This window comes from Bubalus bubalis, chromosome 11, assembly GCF_019923935.1.
Source record: "Bubalus bubalis isolate 160015118507 breed Murrah chromosome 11, NDDB_SH_1, whole genome shotgun sequence".
In the NCBI taxonomy this organism is placed as follows: domain Eukaryota; kingdom Metazoa; phylum Chordata; class Mammalia; order Artiodactyla; family Bovidae; genus Bubalus; species Bubalus bubalis.
In genome coordinates, this window is record NC_059167.1 from 100849811 (window position 1) to 100862696 (window position 12886).

The 12886-nt window shown below is 43.1% G+C and overlaps 1 non-coding gene across 1 annotated transcript; it reads left to right on the forward strand.

Annotated features, from left to right (window-relative positions):
- Positions 1-12201: 12201 nt before the first annotated feature.
- Positions 12202-12338, forward strand: LOC112577872. Its single transcript, XR_003102074.1, has one exon. It is a non-coding gene; the product is annotated as a small nucleolar RNA SNORA13 (small nucleolar RNA).
- The last annotated feature ends 548 nt before the right edge of the window (positions 12339-12886 follow it).

The following is a 12886-nucleotide window of genomic DNA, read 5'->3' on the forward strand; positions in this document are numbered from 1 at the left end:
ATCAAAGTATCACCTCTGAAAAACTTGTATAAAAACCCAGGTTTTAAAAACACCTGGAGAAGAGGGTGATTCTACTCCAATGTGGATATTTGATTGCTAATTTCATTCCAATTAAAGTGTAACAACTGAGAATGCATCTGTCAAGCACAGTGAAGTTTTGTGCTTGGCTTGTACTGCCACCTGGCGGTTTACTGCCTGTACTAATGTTAGACTTGCTTAAGGAATTTCTTGAAGTAGCATTCATTTAACAGTCTCTTTGCAGTATCACGAGACTTCCCAGGTGGTGCTAGTCCTAAAGAATCCACCTGCGGATGCAGGAGATGCAAGAGTCGCAGGTTCGATCATGGAGTGGGGAAGAGCCCCTGGAGTAGGAAATACCAACCCACTCCAATACTCTTGCCTGCACAATTCCATGGGCAGAAGAGGCTGGGTGGACTACAGGCTATGGGGCCACAAAGAACTGGACAGTTCTGAGCGATGGAACACTACTACTTGCAGCATCACTGTCTTTGACAAACAAAATATTTCTGTAAGATCTCTAACATGGTGATGCAGAAGAGATTTCACACAAAGGCTCTGGTAACCAGGTTAAGATAAACCACATCATTTGAACACAGTAAGCAAAATGATTAGTAAATCAATAATAAAAAATCTGTCAGGAAAAAAAGTTAGGCCTAATCACACCCTAAAATAAGAACAAAATGAAAGAGACAAAGCTTCTCTAAGCACAGACATACCTAGCTTTTAGTTAAAAAAATGAATATATGAAAATAAAACTGGAAATTTAGTTTACATTTATACAAATGAATAGGGTTACAAAAATATTTTTCAAAAAAAATTCCTTAAGGTATTAACACTTCTCGATATGTTTCAGAATCCATGCTTCTCCTTTGTGAAACATTTTTTCTTGGTTTTGGTCCTACTGGGTTATCAGCATTTATATGGATTAACATGAATACTTTATTAAGTATTATATTTGTTAAGGTATATCTATTATAAGAATTCGGCCTGTAGCTACAAGGAATTTTCCTTTTAATATTTAAGATGTGCGTGCATGCTTAGTTGCTCAGTCGTGTCTGACTCTTTGCGACCCTTTGGACTGTAGCCCACTAGGTTCCTTAGTCAATGGGATTCTCCAGGCAAAAATACTGGAGTGGGTTTTCATGCCCTCCTTCAGGGGATCTGCCCAACCCAGGGATCAAACTCACATCCCTTATGTCTCCCGCATTGGCAGGTGGGTTCTTTATCCGCTGAGCCATTGGGGAAGCCCTTAATTATGTAAGATAAAGAGTTTTAAATTTTGCCAAATCAAATTATTTTATTACTCCTTTCATTTATTTATTTTTAAAATAAAGATTATTATTTTGAAAGGTAATACTTCCTCATGGCCAAAAAGTAAGGAAAGTATATTATGTTGCTATTCGTTGTAATCAGTTTCTTCCAGAAACAGCCATTAGCTGTTAAGTTTAGTAAGTCCTTTCTTCAGTCAAACAAATATTTTCACTTAGCCTTTCTATTATTTGTTTTTTTTCCCATTTAATTATTTAAACTATACAGGACTTATTTTGATTTATATCAGGTAATATTATTTTTATTTCCAAAATGACAAATCACTCCTATCAGTGACATGCGTGGGTTGAAGCCCTCCCATCTCTGCTGATTTGTGGTGTCTGCTTTAAGATATATTAAAATTTAACATACAGAACAAATGCTTATGAGTTATACCTTCCATTTCATTGATAGGTGAGTGCCTGTGCCAAACCCTTAATTATCTTATGAAGTTGAGAATGTTGTAATATTTAATATTGGAATATATATTAATATTTAGAGTTAGGTAAGGAGTTAGCCCTCCATCATTACTCTTCTTTTTCTAAATTTTTCTGGCTATTTTCATTAGTTTCTTGCTCTAAATGACCTTCAGAATAATTTTGTGAAGTTGCAAAAAAATTTAACCAAGTTAATTTAATAGACTCTGTGAGAATTGCTCTAAATTATAAATTATTTTGAGAAGAGTTATTACCTTTACAGATAGGTTGTTAGTAGAAAAAGCAGGATTAGTGATAAGCCTTCTGACACTCTTAAGCTGGATGGCTTTTCAAGGATCAAATTGATGAAGAAAGGCAAATTCTTCTGTACCTGCAATGTGGCAGGAGATACTCAGAGAAGTCCCCTAATTCCAAAAATTAAAAATGCTGGATAAAATATTTTAAAATATCTTTCTAAATGCATGGCTGAGTTGGCTAAAAAATAAGGGAAGTCCTCAGAGGCCACATATAAAAGACAGCAAGGATCCAAAGTAAGTTCTGGAGCTGGTATGTGCCTGGGACATCTACCGACCTATCCCTGGTGGCTTACAGCTTAAGCTTCCCAGGGTCAGTTGGAAGTTAGGAGACAGGACATAAGGCCTGAGCCAGCGGGAAGCAGAACTGCCCATCCATATGGTAAGTGAATGAGGCAGGGTGGTAGCGAGTGAATCACCCTACGGAGAGAAATAGTGGAGACAGTTATCCCACTTTTTATTAGGAAGGATAAAGCGGGGGGAATGTCTCCCTAGAGAGTGGCTAGCACCAGCTCTCCCTCACGCAGGAGGGCGCACAGCCGGCGCTCTGCGGGGCGGGTGGCGGCCTGGCCGCGCCTCCGGGCAGTAGCGGTGGCAGCGGTTTAGTCGCTAAGTCACGTCCACCGCTCGCGACCTGTGCACTGGGGCCCGCCAGGCTCCTCTGCCCATGGGATTTCCCAGGCAGAATCCCAGAGTGGGTGGCCACTTCCTCCTCCAAGGGATCTTCCCAACCCAGGTCTCCTGCCTTGTAGGTGGATTCTTTACCAACGGAGCCAGCAGGGAAGCCCGGATAAAAGCACCCCAAATGCCCAGCAACACCACACATAAATCTTTTCTAGAGGAACACACCCAAAAGATTACCACAGCTTAGTTTCCAAAGAACATATTCTTACAGTTAAAAAAAAAAAAAAACCAACCTATAAGAAAACATATATCAGTGAGTTGAAACAGACAACTTTAATTTCTGACCTTGAGAATATCGAATGAGTGTGTTTATATTTAAATATAAATCTCACATATATTTTTGAGAAATAAAAGGGCTACATAACAAAGGAACAAAAGATATCATAAGTAACCTACATCTCTGAAAAAGAACCAAAGAGAAATGCTAGAAAAATAATTTCTAATCATTGACATCAGAAACTCAGTCTCAGCATCTGGCTCAAAACAGCAACGTAAGAGGCTCTCTGACCTCACCCTCCCAGAGACACACTGAATCAACAGCTGGACACAAGACAATTTCCTCTGAAGAAAATCCAGAAAACACTAGACTCCTACTTACTGGGAAAATGAGGAAAAACCCACATAAAACCAAGGAGAAGCTGAGAAACAATCTTGCCATAACCCCCAGCCCTGGTGCAGCAACACCTAACTAGGAGGAAACTCACACCTTTCAGCTTCTCCCTAAGGAGTGAAGGATTGAGACCTCCAATCTGATGCTAACTTTTAAGACCTCCACCTGAGAGACGAGTACCTAAAACATCTAGCTTTGAAAACCACTAGGACTTGCATCCATGAGCTACACAAGGCCACAGGGCTCTAAAAGGCAGTCCCTAAAGGGCTCACATAGACAGCATGGCTCAAGCCCAGCACAGAAGCAGCAGGCTGAAACCTGCCCAGTCTTTCCGTAAAAGAGGCCTATTTGCGTATTTTGGTAACAATGATCTGAGGGGTAACTTCTAATTTAACAGATATCCAAGGGCTGACTTCATTTTTACCCCCCTTGCCCTATAATTACTGTTTTTGACATCATATCTCACATCTTTTTGGTTGTGTATCCCTTAACTACTCATTGTGGATTAGATGATTTTACTACTTGTATTTTAACTTCCCTGAGTTTTTCACATAGTTGGTTTACTATGTTTATGGTACATTTGCCTTTACCTATTTTTCCTATTGCAATAATTGTGTTTCTAGTTGTGGACTTCTGTTTTTCCCTTAGAGAAACCCCTTCACCATTTCTTGTAAAGCTGGTTTGGTGGTGCTGAACTCTGTAAGCTTCTGCTTATCCTTGCAATTTTTCATGTCTCCATCAAATGTGAATGTAAGCTTTGCTGGGTAGAGTACTCTTGGTTGTAGATTTTTCCCTTTCATCACTTTAAAATATATTGTGGCACTCCCTTCCGGCCCGCAGAGCCTCTGCTGAAAAGTCATCTAGAGCTTTAGGTGAGTTCCCTTGTATGTAACTTGTTGCTTTTCCCTTGCTGCTTTTAATATCTTCTCTTTACCATTACTTATTGCCATTTTAATAAAAAATGTGTCCTGGTGTAATCGTCTTTAGTTTGGTTTTGTTTGGGACTCTCTATGTTTCCTGGATCAACAAATTTCAAAATGCAGCAGAATGGAGGCAGAATGGATACATTCCTCAGAAGGATGACTTAACAAGAAAAAACATGAATGGTTCAATCATTAAAGAAACTGATTCAGTAGTTTGAAATATTCCTACAAAGAAAATTCTAGATCCAGATAATTCTTAAACTGAGGTTTATTTTTTACTTAAAAAAAATTCTGACTTTATATTAAATTCTTCAGAGTAGACAAAAAGAGGAAAAAGTCTCCAAGTAATTTTATAATGCCAGTACTGTATAGGCACAGAGAAGGCAATGGCACCCTACTCCAGTACTCTTGCCTGGAAAATCCCATGGACAGAAGAGCCTGGTAGGCTGCAGTCCATGGGGTCGCTAAGAGTCGGACACGACTGAGCAACTTCACTTTCACTTTTCACTTTCATGCACTGGAGAAGGAAATGGCAACCCACTCCAGTGTTCTTGCCTGGAGAATCCCAGGGACGGGGGAGCCTGGTGCGCTGCCGTCTATGGGGTCGCACAGAGTCGGACACAACTGAAGCGACTTAGCAGCAGCAGCAGCAGCAACTGTATAGGCATACTCCACAGAACATTTTCCTGATTAACGTTTTCCCAATAAATTAACTCTTGTATTTAATACTCCAACATCATATAACACATATATCATTCAAAACAACAACAGAGTGAAGTCAGAAAGAGAAACAAATAAATACTGTATATTAACGCATATAGATGGAAGCTAGGTACTGACCAGCCTGTTCACAGGGCAGGAACGGAGAACAGACTTGCCGACACAGCAGGGGAAGGAGCGGGAGGGCCAACCTGCGAGAGGAGCGTGGAAACACAAGCAGCACCGTATGCAGACCAGGTAGCAGCGGGAAGGTGTGATTACACGGCGAAACACAAGGTGCTCAATCCTGTGCTCTGCGACAACCTAGAGGGGTGGGACCGGGGTGCTATGAGGGGCTCAAGAGGGAGGGGCCACAGGTGTGCTTATGGCTGGTTCATGTTGAATGGCAGAAACCAACATCTACAACAACATTGTAAAGCAATTACCCTCCAGTTAAAAGTATATCCTAAAAATTGAAAAAACCGACTATTTATATAGAAATATTATATTTAGGACCCCAAAACACATTTTTACCAATAACAACAAAGGTATAGGGAATGCCCTGAGTTGCATTACAAACGCAACTGGAAAAATGTTCCCAGCGTCATCTGTCAGCAAATCACAAAGCATACTGAATTTCAATGAAAGGGATATTCCATGGAGACACCATTGGAGATGGAAGAAGCACTAAAGTACCATACCATCCTCAGTGTGAGTCATTTCCTGCCACATTTCCACACTGCCTTTCATATTCCATATTGCTTTCCCCCCCCCAGTTTTGTATTCTGAGAACCAAAAAAGCTGAGGAAACGTTAAAGATAAATGGAGAAAGAAGCAAACCAAGCAGAAAAGCAGTAACAATAAAAGAGATTATGTTACTGCTAACAAAGCAACTATTTGTTCATAACTATATGGTTGGGTGATCAGGAAGGGAAGTTATGGATGTTATAGCCTATTGTTACAGTTTTTTATTTAATAGAGCTTTGTTTAATATATTTTAGTAACATTTTATGAAACTAGTTTGGGTTAAGGACTAACTCATTATAATTTTACCATTTAAAACAAAGGAAATAGGCTCCCAGTAAATGTTTTTGCATAGAATATCTGTAATTTGTTCGGAGACAAGTTACTAATATTAGGTAGATATCTAGGAGCTTCCCAGGTAGAGCAATGGTAAAGAATCCACCAGCCAATGCAAGAGTCAAGGATTCGATCCCTGGCTTGGGAAAATCCCCTGGAGTAGGAAAGGGCAACCTGCCCCAGCAGTCTTGCCTGGGAAATTCCATGGACAAAGGAGACTGGTGGGCTATAGCCCATGGGACTGGGAGACTCGGACACGGCTGAGCCACTGAGCACAAGGACTATTGTGTGAGTGAGTAAAGCTGTTCAGTCGTGCCCGACTCTTGGCGACCCCACGGACTGTAGCCTATCAGGCCCCTCAGTCCATGGAATTTTCCAGGCAAGAGTACTGCAGTGGGTTGCCATTTCCTCCTCCAGGATCCTTGAACCCAGGTCTCCCACATTGCAGGCAGACGCTTTACTGTCTGAGCCACCAGGGAAGCCCCAAACTATCTGTATAATTCTAGCCAAAACTATCAAAGAGGGGCTTTCCTGGTGGTCCAGTGGTTAAGAATCTGCCTTGCATTGCAGGAAACACCAGTTCAACCCCTGGTCTGGGAAGATCCCACATGACACAGAGCAACTAAACCCCCGGTGCCACAACCACTGAAGCCTATAAACCTAGAGCCTGTGCTCCGCAGCAGAAGCCACCGCAGTAAGGAGCCCGAGCACCACAGCTCCAGGGCAGCCCCTGCCTGTCGCTACTAGAGAAACGCCCGTGCACAGCAGCCAAGACCCGGCACAGCCAAAAATAAATACACACATGTCTAAACACATAGATAAAAAAACTATCAAAGACAGTATGAGAAAGATAAACACAGTCCCCTCTGGTCCATAAATATAAATGCAGTAATTCTAAACAGAACAGTTTTTGAAATGACAAGTTTGGTTTCTCCCAGAAATGTAAGGCTGGTTCAACATTAGCAAATGTATTTACGCAATTCACCTCATTAACACACTATAAGAAAAAACCTTGTGTTCATCTCAATAGAGGCAGAAAAAAAACCATTTAATAAAATTTAACATCCACTCATGATATATTAAAAAAAACTATTAGCAAACTAAAAATAGGACACTTCTCTAACCCAATAAACGATAAAATGCATTAAAATGTCATACATGTCATACATATATGCTGAAACTTTACGGGCATTCTTTTAAAGCTGTGAACAAGACAAGGATGTCTATTATCATTCTATTCAACAATATCCTACATGTCCCAGTTTGGGCATGCACACACACAGAGTATAAGTAGAAAGGAAAAACACTTTCATAGATAATATGATTGTTTAAAGAGAAAATCCAAGAAAATCACAAATGATTTTAAATTGAGTATTCAAATTATTTAATATCTATTGGATTTTATATCAGATCCCTAACTCCCAACATAAAGAAAATGTCAGTCCTATGGATTAAGCACTTCACAATGAAGTGTGCATAGCTTATCTGCAAAATTTTACTGTGTTCCTGATGAGAAAATTGAAGCAGGACGAGGAGCAGGGGAAGAAAAGCAGCCCACTTCTCCCTCTCCACCCTTACAGGGTTTATTAGTTTTCTCTTGCCATCATAACAAATTAACACAAATTTAGCAGCTTCAAACAACACAAATCTATGATCACATCTCTGTAGGTAGGAAGTCTGGCATGAGTTTCAGTGGACTACAGTCAAGGCATCAGCACGGCTGTGTTCTTTTCTGGAGACTCCAGGGGAGAATTTGCTTTCGTGCACACTCAGGTGGTTGGCAGATTCAGTGCACACAGCTGTAGACAGGACATCTGTGTTTGCTTGCTGGCTGTCAGAGGAGGGCTATTCCCAGATTCTAGATGCTGTCCATTCAAAGATCTTCCTCCTCCATCTTCAAAGCTAGCAACGGAAGGTTGAGTCCTTCTCCTGCCTTCTCTTCTGCCACATCTCTCTGACTTTTTTTCTCTGCGTTTTTTATCTCCTCATTGCGCGATCCCTCATATTAATCACATCTGCAAAGCCCCCTTTTTACTACATAATGGAACATATTCACGGGTTCTGGGAATTAGGATGTGCACACCTTTGAGGGACCATTATTCTGCCTACTAATCAGAACAAGGAAACTGGGTTTGTTCCACACTTGCATTAACACTGTAGGTAGCTTGTACATCTTTCCATAATGCCTCCACTCCAACAGCATAGGAAATACCCCCTAACTTTTTCTCACGTCCTTTCTGCTTGCGTTGGCTGAATTATCAAGCTTTCCTTCCTAGGCTATGTGAGGTCGAAGCAGACGGGAAGATGAAGAATTTCAAATTAATTTCCTGACACTAACATTAATCCAGTAATTGAAACAAATGCTTTCTATTCTTGAACCATCCAGAGTTTAGGGATGATTTCCAAGGGGTGGATGAGAAAGAATGAGGTGGGAACAAAATGTCAAGATGTTAAAAGAAAAATAGCAGCATAGTACCCCTCTTCCGTAAGACGTCAACCCAAGAAGTTTCCATACTTGGGATGGCAGTAAACAAGGAGAGTATAGCTCATCAGAGTCATTAATTGGGTGTCACTATGTACTGTACAGTGTTAACTGATGCAACGAACCTTGCTTAAATCTTTAATCTGTGTGGTCCATGGCAACCTCTGGGACACAGTGAAGGACAGGACACCTGGCATGCTGCAGCCCCTGGGGCTGCAGAGTCGGACATGACCTAGCGACTGAACGACAACCATGTGCCACGTGGGCTTCCCAGCTGGTGCGGTGGCCAGGAGTCTGCCTGCCAGGGCAGGGGACACAAGAGATGCGGGTTCAATCCCTGAGTCAGGAAGATCCCCTTGAGGTGGAAATGGCAACCCGCTCCAGAATTCTTGCCTGGACAATTTCATAGACTGAGGAGCCTGGTGAGCTACAGTCCATAGGATCACAAAGAGTCGGACGTGACTGAGCAACGGAGCAGGCACACACGCACCCATGTGGTACACAGGTAAAGGTATTATCCTATAAAATAGAACCCTGGGCTTAGAGAGGTGGTCATTTACCCCAAAGCACAAAAGTCAAAGAAAGAAAGAAAGTCAAGTCGCTTAGTTGTGTCTGACTCTTTGCAACCCCATGGACTGTAGCCCGCCAGACTCCTCCATCCATGGGATTTTCCAGGCAAGAATACTGGAGTGGGTTCCCATTTCTTCCTCCAGGGGAATCTTCCTGACACAGGGATTAAACCTGGGTCTCCCTCTACTGCAGGTAGACTCTTCAACGTCTGCCCACCAGGGAAGCCAAAAGTCAAAGAGCTGGATAGGAACTTGGGTCAGCTGGCTCCTCCAGCCAAAAGAAATATCCTCTCACTGACTCTCCCGAGCAAGAAGGCAAGATTGAAAGTTGCCATAATCCCCAAACTGTACCCTTCAGAGTCTTCAAATAACACTCTTTGAGGAGACCTTCTCCTTCTCCAACCTTTCTCTCCCCAGATGTTACAGAGACTTCCTAATGAAGGTCTTAGATTTATTTACCTTTTCATGGTCATTACACATTTACTTCTGTATGGTCCCTGCCCCTTTGTCCCAGTGGTGATGTTATCATTCAGGCTAGTCCTTGTGGGATGATCACTGGACTACAGGCATTAAATTACCTTTTCTTTTCTTCTTCCTTCCTTTCCTTCTTCTCTTTCCTCTTTCTCTGTTTCTTTTTTCTTTCCTCACTTCTTCTCTCTTCCCTCTTTCCCTTTCCTTCCTTCCTTCCTTCCCTCCCTCCCTTCTCTCTTTCTTCATGCAATAAGCTTCAAAGAAACAAAGAAAGGTGCTGGGCTGAAGTCTCTGGTGCTTCTCTACTCGGACTTGGAGGGGCAAGGAAACCACACAGTCCAAATCACTACAGTCTCCATCCCTCCCATAAGTTATGGCGATCAGCAAGAAACCAACGAACCACCTCTACTTTCTTTCAGTGCTAAAAATCAATTTTAAAATTTCAGCATAAAATCCCAACCCCTTACCACAGATAAAATCCCTATATGATTTGTTTCCGCCTGTCTCTCCCGCCACATCTGATGCCAGCCTGCACTCCTCCAGCGGCTCCAGCCACGCTGACAAGGGCCTGCTTCTGAGCACCAGAAACGTGACTTATCTGAATTGAAATGTACTAGAAATAAATACACTGGATTTCGAAGACTTCATAGGAATAAAAGAATGCAATGTATATCATCAATAATTGTATAGTAACTACATGTTTAAATGATAATACTTAGCACAGGTTGCAACTCTGAATTTAACTTGTTCCTTTTTTTTAACTTAAAAAAGGTTTTATTGAGATATAATTGACATCATACAATGCACCCATTTAAAGTATATGATTCAATGGTTTTTTAGACATATTCACAGATATATGCAACCATCACCATTTAGAACATTTTCATCTCAAAAAGAAACCCCATATCTTTAAGCTGTCACCTTCCTAGCCTTCCATTCCCAGCCCCCCAGTTCTATGCTGCTGCTGCTGCTGCAGCTAAGTTGCATCAGTCGTGTCCGACTCTGTGCGACTCTGTAGACGGAAGCCCACCAGGCTCCTCCGTCCCTGGGATTCTCCGGGCAAGAATACTGGAGTGGGTTGCCATTTCCTTCTCCAATGCATGCATGCTAAGTCGCTTCAGTCGTGTCCGACTCTGTGCGACCCCATAGACGGCAGCCCTCCAGGCTCCTCTGTCCCTGGGATTCTCCAGGCAAGAACACTGGAGTGGGTTGCCGTTTCCTTCTCCTAACTTGTTCCTTTTAACGTGCATTTCGAAAACTTAAGACATTCGTGGTTCGCACTCGATTCCTACCGGACTGCGCGGCCCTATCACATTTTCACCTCCTTTGTTTCCGTCTTGGCACTTACACTGATGGACTTACGGGTGCACGTTACCTGTTTCGTGTCTTTCTCACAGAAACAGAATGTAAGAGAGGAACTCTGTCTCATTCACACCTGGTTCTCAGGCATTTAGAATAGAGCATGAAGCACAGTACATACTCAATAAGTATTTCTGGATTAATGACCTTACTCTTCCTCAGCTGGAGACGGTGAGCTCTGTCTCTCCTCCTCAGAACACGAGGTCTCCGGTCCTCTGGACTACACCCGCAGCTCAGCGCTGACCGTGTGCTCTTGACACTGGGAGGAGGGGTGGTTGAGTATCCACACTGGAAAAAAACCTCCCCTCCCGCAGAAAGAACTGCTCGCTGGGCTCCGCCGGCCGGCGCTCGGGGTGAGAAGCCGCGCCCCTCACAACTCGGCCCGTGCCGCCCCGCCCCTCTGCCAATCACTGGGCAATTCGCCCTCCGGCCACACGGCGGCGTCTGGCGAGGGCGCGCGAATGCCGATGGTGCAGTCCGTCCTCCCCGCACCCCTCTAGCAATGGGTCCTTCCAGTCGTAGAAAAGCATTGTGGGAAGACGGCGCGTCCTTTTTGGCCTCGGCTCTCGGTGGGGATGTTCGTTTGCTAGAGATTCGGATGGCTCGGGTCCTCCCGCAGCCAGCCCTCTGGGCCCGGGCGCCGGGCAGGACCCTGCGGCCTGCCTGAGTCTTGGGAGGCTGCTGCCGCAACCAGGCCGGGCAAAATGCTCCCAGCACCTGAACGCGTGGAGGGCAGCGGCCTGCTTTGGCCTCCGCCACGTTGTTGAGACCTCAGGAGGCCCCACGCGGCCCCGAGTCCGTTTTTCCATGCCAGGAGACGCGGCGATGGGGGCGGGGGCTTTTGACTTCATCGACTGTGTGTCAGGGAATTTCTAATGAGGGGATTTTGTGCGTGTGAAAGGGAAAGGCTTCACCGTGTAACAGCACGTATGCAGACCATGTCGTGGTGTGAAATCAGGTCAACGCGAGAGTGCCATTTCAGGTGTAGATCTTGATAACTATGTCATGGTGCGGAATTTGGCGGAAATGAGTATCACCATCCGTGCAGGTGAGTTTTCATGTTCTTACAGAAAGGACCAGTTGCCTCTAGATTTTAATATTTTAGCCATCTAGTAGAGTAATTAAGCGTTCCTTACCCAGTTGGATTCTGAGTTGTAGAAGAAAATGTAGATCGGGGCTTAGTTGCCCTCAGAACAGTGAATCTCGGCCCGTTGTCAGGGTTAGCACCTCGGCGCCACGCAGCATTGCTTACGCGGTTTTCTTACCGCCTTTGTGTTGCCCATTCACTTTTGGAAACTAGTGGATGTGGTGTCAAAAAAGGCGAACACAAAACACTTTCGCAGCTTTTTTTCCTGCCCTTGTATTTGATGTCTTTGGTGTAGGAGCTGCGTAAGTAACATACACTCATAGTATTTACACATGTAGTGTAATTTTTATTCTGCAAAGTGTACCTTTCTCTTAACCGGTTTTAATTTTTGTTCAGGTGAAAGATGGACGCTGGAAGCATAGACTGCTGCCAACTGAATACTTAACTATCTGGAAGCGTGAAGATGACCTAAGGTAGTGTGATAGTTTTGAATTATTGATAGTTGTCTTAACAACAGTTAACAGTAACGTGAATTTTATCTTTCTAGATCGGGGGTCCTTCTCTGGTGGGTATTAGTTTATAATTGTTAATAGTTCATTAATATTAGTACTGCTGTAAACGGATTGTTAACTGCAAATGGGATACCCTCATCCCATTTATCATGAAATATTCACATGATTTTATGCGTAGTAGCTAAAATTTTAAAAACCACTTGGCCAGATCTCAAGCATGTTTTATGTTGATGTATGAAGTCCAGAAGTGCATGACTTAATCCAGGAAAGAAGCATGTACTGAGTTTATAAGTCTTGAAGTAAATGTTCACTTGTCAAATTGAGCGTCTTAATTTTTCTTTTAGGCTGTCC